Below are 8,709 nucleotides of genomic sequence, written 5' to 3' on the forward strand. Positions count from 1 at the left end.
GGCCAATCAGCTAACCAGTATTTTCGCCCCTTCCCAAAATTACTTCAAGGTTTCCAGATGGATATGCGAAGCAAATCAATCTGGCAGAGTCAGGTTAAAGTGAAACATCTTCAAACTTGAAAACAAAGTCCCGTGGATTGTTTGTGAACTTTTTTTGAGATTTAAGGTCAGACGCGCATTTTTGATGCTCCTGATACAGGTCCAGTAAACTGTGTACAGATATCTGATGCTTCTGCCGCTCCTGTGTTCAATGGCAAAGAGCGGCTTTGCTATATCAGAGGGTAAAAAGAAGTTTGAATATGTTTTTAAGTGACAAAGTCCACCTGAAAACTTAATCTGTGCAGTCGATTCATCCAGATTGCCATCCTGCCTTCAAATATTATTTTGCTGTTGGAGCCGCTCAGACACTGTCACTGGAAATTGTGATGACGGTACTGCAGCTAAAGCTCCTCAAAAATGTTATTGGCACCCAGAAATGTAGTGAGAAGTTCACCATCCATTCTTTGCTTTCTTTGTGTGTCAACTGTTTGGGTTGCTAGGTGACAGGGCGTATGGGCGGTGAAAGCCGGAGAAGGCTGGACCTGTTTGAAGCCATAGCCAAAACTCTTCCAGCCTCCTTATTTTCACGGAACTTGAAGGATCCAGTTCAGATAGATCAGGTCCTTGGAGGATACAGCCTATTAAAACTTACATACCTGTCGTCTCACTAACCCATTATTCCTGATTGATGCTACAGGCCTGGTTCAGTGTGGAGACATAGAGAGATGTGGCGTCATCTACTGGCATCTGAACACCGGGATACCTTTACCTTCCGTTTAAATAAACACCAATATTCAAACTGTTTTCCCAATGCTGTTCTAGTCTAATCCTTCTTGCTTTTAATAACACTGGATCTTAGAGTTTTCTTACTTATTTTCACGACTACGCTGGGAGTTGCTAACTAGCTTAGCCGCAGCAGGGTTGTTCCTCGTTTACCCCCTGTGTGGGGCAAGGCGAGGCAGCTTCATTTGTATAGCACATTTCGGCAACAGGGCAATTCAGAGTGCTTTACATAAAATCAGTTCAAAAAAATAAATAAAACACAGAAGAAACAGTTAAAAATAAAAACAAAATAAAACTCAAGAATAAAAATTACAGTCCAGTATAAGAGATTAAACAGTAAAGAAATGAACGTCATTTAGAGAAAGGCAACATCAAAAAGAAAAGGTCTTCAGCATTGATTTAAAAGAACAGAGAGTAGCAGCGGACCTGCAGACTTCTGGGAGTTTATTCCAGATGTGAGGACCATAGAAACTGAAAGCTGCTTCACCCTGTTTAGTTCTGCACTGCAAAAAATGTCAATCTTAATAAGTCAATTTTTCTTAAAATAAGTGCATTTTTTCTTGAATTTAGGAGGTAAGTGAGACACTTTGCCAATGGAACAAGAAAATTTACATTTAAAATAAGAAAAAACAATTGCATTTTCCTATTTTAAGTGAATTTTATCTAATTATCTTATTTTAAGAGTAAAAATATCTACTCCATTGGCAAACCCTCTTACTTACCTACTCAAATTAAGGGTAAATACACTTAATTTAAGAAATCTTTACTTATTTCTAGATTGTTTTTGAAGTGTGACCCTAGGAACAGAAAGTAGACCTGTCCTAGATGACCTTAGAGGTTTGGGGGGTGTTATAGTGTACTAGCAGGTCAGAAATGTATTTTGGCGCTAAACCGTTTAGTGATTTATAAACTAGCAAAAGTACCTTGAAATCGATTCTTTGAGACACAGGAAGCCAGTGTAAGGACTTCAGAACTGGAGGGATGTGATCCAGTCTCTTAGTCTTAGTGAGGACTCGAGCAGCAGCGTTCTGAATCAGACCTGTAAAGACCCCGTTACAGTAGTCAAGTCTACGTAAGATGAAAGCTTGGACAACTTTTTCCAAGTCCTGTTGACACACAAGTCCTTTAACCCTTGATATATTCTTAAGGTGATGCACATGTATTATAACCTTGTTTGTTGTTGTAAATTTACACAAAGCCTTTTTTTTTTTTACCAACTGAGAAAAATTAAATAGTAAAACACAAAATATCAAAAATGACACCAGCAGAATGTGGTAAATATTAATATAAAATATAATAAATAATATTAATAGAAAAACAAAGTGGTTTAGTGGCATGTTGATTTTCACACTCTCAAAGAATGTGACAATGAGCCATTAAAGTATAACCTTGGACAGCATAGATGTAATCATGTGTAGTTTTATTAGCAAAGACTTCATGAAAATGGTCTTTTTTCAGCGATTAAAATGTAAACATGACCTAAATACATAAATAAAAATGTTTTAAAAATGAAATAGTATAATAGAAACAAAAACAGCATCAACCACCAATATATTTGTCTAAAAACGTCTTCAAAGACATAAAAAGTATTCATTATTATTTTTGTTGTTTGGTATGTTATTTGTAAAGGATCTCAGATTCCGTACTTGATGGTCTGCGACCCCAGGTGGGGTCCAGGTCCCAATCAATGGTGTTGATTGACCCTGAACTGATTTCCTGTCATCCCTCAGTGCAGATTAGCCCCCGCCTGGCCACCTGTAAGAACCTATTCTGGCTCCAGCCGTTAAGCACATGTCTTTCCATGCATGTGTTCTCAGCGCGCTCTGAATATATAGACCAACATACGTGACGACACACAACACGGACCACTTCAGTGTATTGTTAGTCGATCACATTGACTTGCCGCCACAAATCTCTCAGTAACTGATGAATATTAGATGGGAAAAGATAATACCTGGACTGAGGAGGCCTCCCCCCACCAAGGCAAGGAGGCTGCACACTCAGCAGTGAAGCATTTCCCACTGAGACCTCATCCTAACTGCTGGAAGATTTTTTTTTCTTTCTCTCAATTGTGCACACGATGCAGTATATCTGTGGGTGGATTTCATGTAACTCTGAGAGCTTAAAAAAACAAAAACATGTGTTTTTGTCAATTTTGTTTCCGTGTGCCAGAGGAAAAAAAAAAAAGAAGAACAACGTCAGAGGAAGGTATCTTTCTCTGTCCATATCTGCAATCCCCCAGCTGGATTTTACAGCAGTCGCCTCTTCATCATGAACAGAGCTGGATTGTGTTTTAAAGCTGGAGCTGAGAGATGGAGATTTCAGGGTTTACACACTCTGTGCATGAGCATCACACACCACTGAAGGGTGAATAAAAACTGACGTTTATATGGCTCAGGAATATGATCCATGCATGTTTAAGCCATCCCTATGAGAGTAAATGAGGATGAAGAACTCAGTATGGAAGTAGTCAGCTTAGATACGGAGTGAGTTTGTACTAAAAAAAAATAAAAATCCAGGAATGACACACAAAAACTTGTTTTAAAAAAATAAAGGTTTGAGAATGACTTTAACAAACGTTTTATGAACTCATTTCATAAAACGTTTCTCGAGAAAGGATCTAGAAGTAAGTAAAAAAATTACTAAATTAAGTGTATTTACGGCTTAATTTGAGCAGGTAAATGAGATGGTTTGCCAAGGGAATTAGTATTTTTACTCTTAAAATAAGATAATTACATAAAATGCACTTGAAATAAGACAATGCAATATTGTTTTCTTATTTTAAGTGTAAATTGTCTTGTTCCATTGGCAAGATGTCTCTTTTACCTCCTCAATCCAAGAACATGTAATTAAAGCAAGAGTTGTATTTCATCCCTTCTGGCCAACTGTTAAACAACACAATGCGAGGGAGGCCTAAACTGCTGCGGCAACTTAGCAGCTCAACATCAATTTTGAAATTTATTTTAGCTTTAATAAAGGTTTTTTTTAGGTCTAGCAATTTCATAGTTTAGAGCGGAGGTCTTCCACAGGGGGTCCATGACCCCTAGGGGGTCCACAGAGGTACTGCATGGGGGTCACGAAAGTTTTGGTTGATTACTTTTTTTTTTTTATCGTCCCCCATGCAATTTTTTTCCACTAATTGAAATGTCTTTAAATCCACATTAACATGTATTGAACAGACTGTAATAAACAGATAAATGGAGGCAGAAGATGTCTTTCAGTCATCAATGCACACATTCAGCGACACACAGGAGCTCTTTCAAGCTGGGCACCGTTTCATTCACAACACCTGTCCCATCAACCAGGAATCAGAAATACTTTAATAATCCCAGGGGGAAATTACTTTCATTACATTACTCCATATGTAATAGAATGACTATAGGACCAGTTTGATAGAACACAATTTCATACAATATTTAGGGTGTCCCCGCTCCATCTCACCATCAGTTTGGGGGTCCTTGGCCTGGAAACCGTTGGAGACCCCTGGTTTAAACTATCTTGGATAGTTTTTAGTTTAAAGCAACTAAAACCATCTTTACTGCTTGTGACATGATTAAGTTACATTTGACCAAATGTTTGAAGTTGTTCCTCAAATGAAAAAGACATGACATAGCAAGAAGGAAGGAAGTCCGATACTTCAGGTTCATTAACATGCACACAAACATGGTACTAGTCAGGCCCCAAACATCACCTTGTCTCGTGTTGAAAGAGAAATACAGTGGCTAACAGAGCCTTCACATTGCTTATTGATGAGTTTTACTGGATAGGGTGACAGGACAATGTGAAATGAGAAACTGTTTGCAGGATAAGGTGGGGGGTCGGGGTAGTGACAGTGGTGGCTGCGGTGTGATTTTGTATTTCAACATGATCACTTAACAGTGCAGGGCTGAAGACAGCGGCCGGTAAGCTAAGGAAGGCAGCAGACAGAAAACGATGCCGAGAGATCCCATGCCATGCAGAAGTAGAGCAAGAGAAAACGGAGAGAAAAAGGAAGTAGGGGTTTCATTTCCACTCATGGCTTAATTATGCATGTAGGGTAGCAGCGAGAGAAAAGGAGATGAGGAGCAGGGGATGAAGTTAGAAAGGGGTTAGTCCAAGGGTGTAACTTTATGATGAAAGTTGGTGTCCTGTCAGGCGATCTGGCAATAAGAATAATTGTCTTGATGCCAAAAAGCGATCCCAACAGATTTTACTTTCACAAGTGGAGCAGTACGGCTATCGCCATAGTGTTCCGCTTGATTTATGCATATAAATAGCTTTATTATAATTCATGCAGGGAGTATAACAGATTTTATTGATACTGCAATGTAAGGAGAACAGGAAAGGAAAAACAGAAAAAAGGAGAAAAGATTAAAGAAAGAGGAGATAAAGCATCACCTGCAAAGAGATGTAAAAAGAACAGCACAACCAACAGATATAGTATAAGAGATACAATAAAGTAACACCTTGATACTATCGCTGAAGTATAAGTAATATTATTTAATCTGACATGTATACTGTGGTAGCTGAAGATAAGAATATGGGCTTTCTGTATGGAATCTCTAAGCACCTGTAGTTGCTTGTGAGAGTGCACTTGTGAATTTAAAGTTTATCCAAAGGAAAAATGCTCAATAGTGGTTGTGAAGAGCTGAAGACCCGCCCCTACAGAGCACCGAGGCGAGCGCCAGAGGACCCCAGACGCCCAAAGGGATCCCAAGAGCAAAGGCGCCCAGGAGGGGCCAACCCAGGAAATCCGACCCCCCACCAAGGAAGGAGGACAGATGGCCCTGAGGAAAACCCCCAGCCACCGCAATGCCGGGGCCCCTAGGAGCCGCGGTGAGGAAAGGAAGGAAGGATGGACGGATGGTTCCAGGAAATATTCACCGCCCTGTTTGATGGTGAATACCTCCTTAGTGATTAGTGAAACAAAAACTAGGTGTGTTCCATAAAAGGCCCATTGTAAGGGAATTTTGCATTCACCCACAGGAACAAGGTGTTCCAACTTCATCAAGACAGTTCATCATTTGCTGATGTTAATCTGTCTTGTACGACGGATTATTAGGGACAGCAAAGGAGTAACGGCACAACAATAGGCCCGTAAGCAACATTACCTGGTTGGGCCCCATATGAAGTACAACACCCCATAACGTCATAAAAATAAGGTCCGGTCAATCAACCCAGTATCAGGTGGGTTCAGAAGGAATTTTTTGCACCATTACATCTGCAAGGAGACGTCCTGATCCACAAATGTGAAGGGGGCCTTCCAGGTGTCAGTGACGGGGCCCCTAAGAAACTGCAGTCTCTGCTTACCGATATTTACGCCATTGAGGGACTGGCTAGAGATAATTTATTTTTTTCTATTTCAAGAATAAAGTCCTAAAATTACGATAAACAAGTTTTATTTTCTGACAACTCTTACAAGAAGTGCTTTCTTCCCTAAGATGAGGAATATTGGCATCATGTGAAGTTACACTTTAGCATCGGTTTGATAAATCAGGAAATATTTTAGCAGCAGCATCAAACTGGGCAAGATGTCAAAATGGACTCAGGTTGCTGATTTGTGGAGCTGGTCGGCCGTCATCTGCTGGGCGGAGCTCCATGCTTTCTTTCTGAAACCGGTTGTTGTATGATGACTAAATTCTCGTAATGTTACAACTTTATTCTACTTCCTAATACTCCGTCGTAGTGTTGGAACGCTCCTTTCTAATAAAAGATCTAACAATAATGTACCATATTTTCACGACCATAAGGCTCACCGTACTAAAAGGCGCAGTCTCAGTTATGTGTGCCATTACTGTATTTAACACACACATAAGGCGCACAGGATTAAAGGGCGCAAGTTTTATATACATGTACATATCCTCTACTACATTTAAATACCTCTACTGCGTATTTGAAAATAGAGCGGGAGCAAAAATGAGTATGATTGTGCTTTATTCATGCATTTATTACAAAGTATTAATCAAACCTGGGAGCTGGCAGCGAGACAGACACAGCGCTGATGATCAGAGTGCTGTGATCACTCCTCTGAAACAGTTTATTGACGCATAAATTCACTTAAAATGCAGAAATCTGCTGGCAGAATATGTTCACTTTTATTATCCTGGTGCCTGCAGTTTAAATTATTTACATGAAAAACACCTACCAGCCGCCGCGGTGAACCGCGAGGAGGCGACCCGGCCAGAGGCTGTTGTGGAATGGGATCCTAATGACAACGCACTGCTGGTATGTGGGGGTCTGAGCGGCTCCGACAGAAATAATATTAGAAGACAGGATGGTAATCAGGATGAACTGACTGCACTGATTACGTTTTCAGGTGGATTTTCTCTCTTAAAAACATATTAAAACTACTTTATTCCCACTGATCACAGCAAATATAGCTGCAAGGCAGAGAAAGGATAGAGTAGCTCCGCCCAACGCGCGTCAGACACACTTTTGCACCGCGCAGCCGGAGCAGCAAAGCTGCTTCAGCCGCGCGTCAGAACTAAACTGGTACAAGCAGCAAAAATGAAGCTGCGTCCGGTGTGAACGCAGCATTACTTTGAACGGCCGGTTCACGCCGATGTCGAGCGGTTGAAGTTCCTTTGTCAGACCTCCCGGAATAACAGCAAGCACAGCGTTCATTCGTTTCCCCATGTTTTTCACATTGGCTGTGAGATGGGCACGCATGGAGTCACAGATTAACAGCGATGGTGATGCGTGGAAAAAACCACCTGGTCTCCTTACATTCACCTCCCTCAGCCACTTTTTCATCATCTCCTCAATGAGGAGATTCTGCATAAAGCACATACCTGTTCTTTTATACACAATCCACGCCCACACATCCCCCTTTAACGTTCTCATGGCGGTCTCAACAACGTCGCAGTAACAAGGGAAAAAAAAGACGTTTATATGCGCCTTATAGTCGCAAAAATACGGTATGTAGCAACAGCAGAAACTCACGTACATAGTTGTGTTGACATTGCAGCAATCTCTGAAACCAAACATGCATACTCGAGGGATGAGGGAATGAACGCTTTTAACAGGAATTTACCTGCAGCACTGACATAATCATTGCTATACTGGAGACACTTCAAAGGGATCAGAAGTAGGTTTTTTTTTTTTTTTTTTATTGTAACCTTTAATCTTTGTGACAAAAACATATTTATGGCTTTTCAGTCTATTTGTGTAAACTACAGTTTATTACTGAGGTTGTTGATGTTTTTTTTACTTTATATTATCAAAACATTTTAATTCAATAGAAAACAAAGAAGAAATTTGTTTTAAACAATAAAACCTTTAAAAAATTAAAAGAACCATGTTTGTACACTGGAAAAACAACCTAGAAATAATTAAAAAGATTCTTAAATGAAATGTATTTACCCTTAATTTGAGTAGGTAAATGAGATAATTTGCCAATGGAATTAGTTTTTTTTACTCTTGAGATAAGAAAATTAGATAAAATGCACTTTAAATAAGACAATGCAACCGTGTTTTCTTATTTTAAGTGTAAATTGTCTTGTTCCATTGGAAAAATGCCTCTTTTACCTCCTCAATCCATGAACAAATGCACTTGTTTTAAGAAAAATGGAGTAATCTAGGATTTAATTTTTTCCAGTGTAACAAAAAAAAAATGAAATAGCAAAAGCTTTTCCCTGCATCACATTAAGTTTTTTTTTATTTTCTCCTCAATGAATTTAGATTTATTTATAAATAGGAGTGGCGTTATAGTGTTTGGTATCCTACTGATTTGCACGAACCCAGCCTATAAACACTTATGTTACAACACATTAAATAGCTAAAGGAACTGTTCTGTTAGCATACAGAACAAGTATCCTAAAGAATATGTTCATATCTATTGGATATTTAAAAAAGAAAATTCTTTAGTTACTTGCATAGATGACTGACACAAGATTGAATCACTTGTTT

Source organism: Cyprinodon tularosa, unplaced genomic scaffold, assembly GCF_016077235.1.
Source record: "Cyprinodon tularosa strain WSP-4 unplaced genomic scaffold, ASM1607723v1 ctg545, whole genome shotgun sequence".
NCBI classification, from domain to species: domain Eukaryota; kingdom Metazoa; phylum Chordata; class Actinopteri; order Cyprinodontiformes; family Cyprinodontidae; genus Cyprinodon; species Cyprinodon tularosa.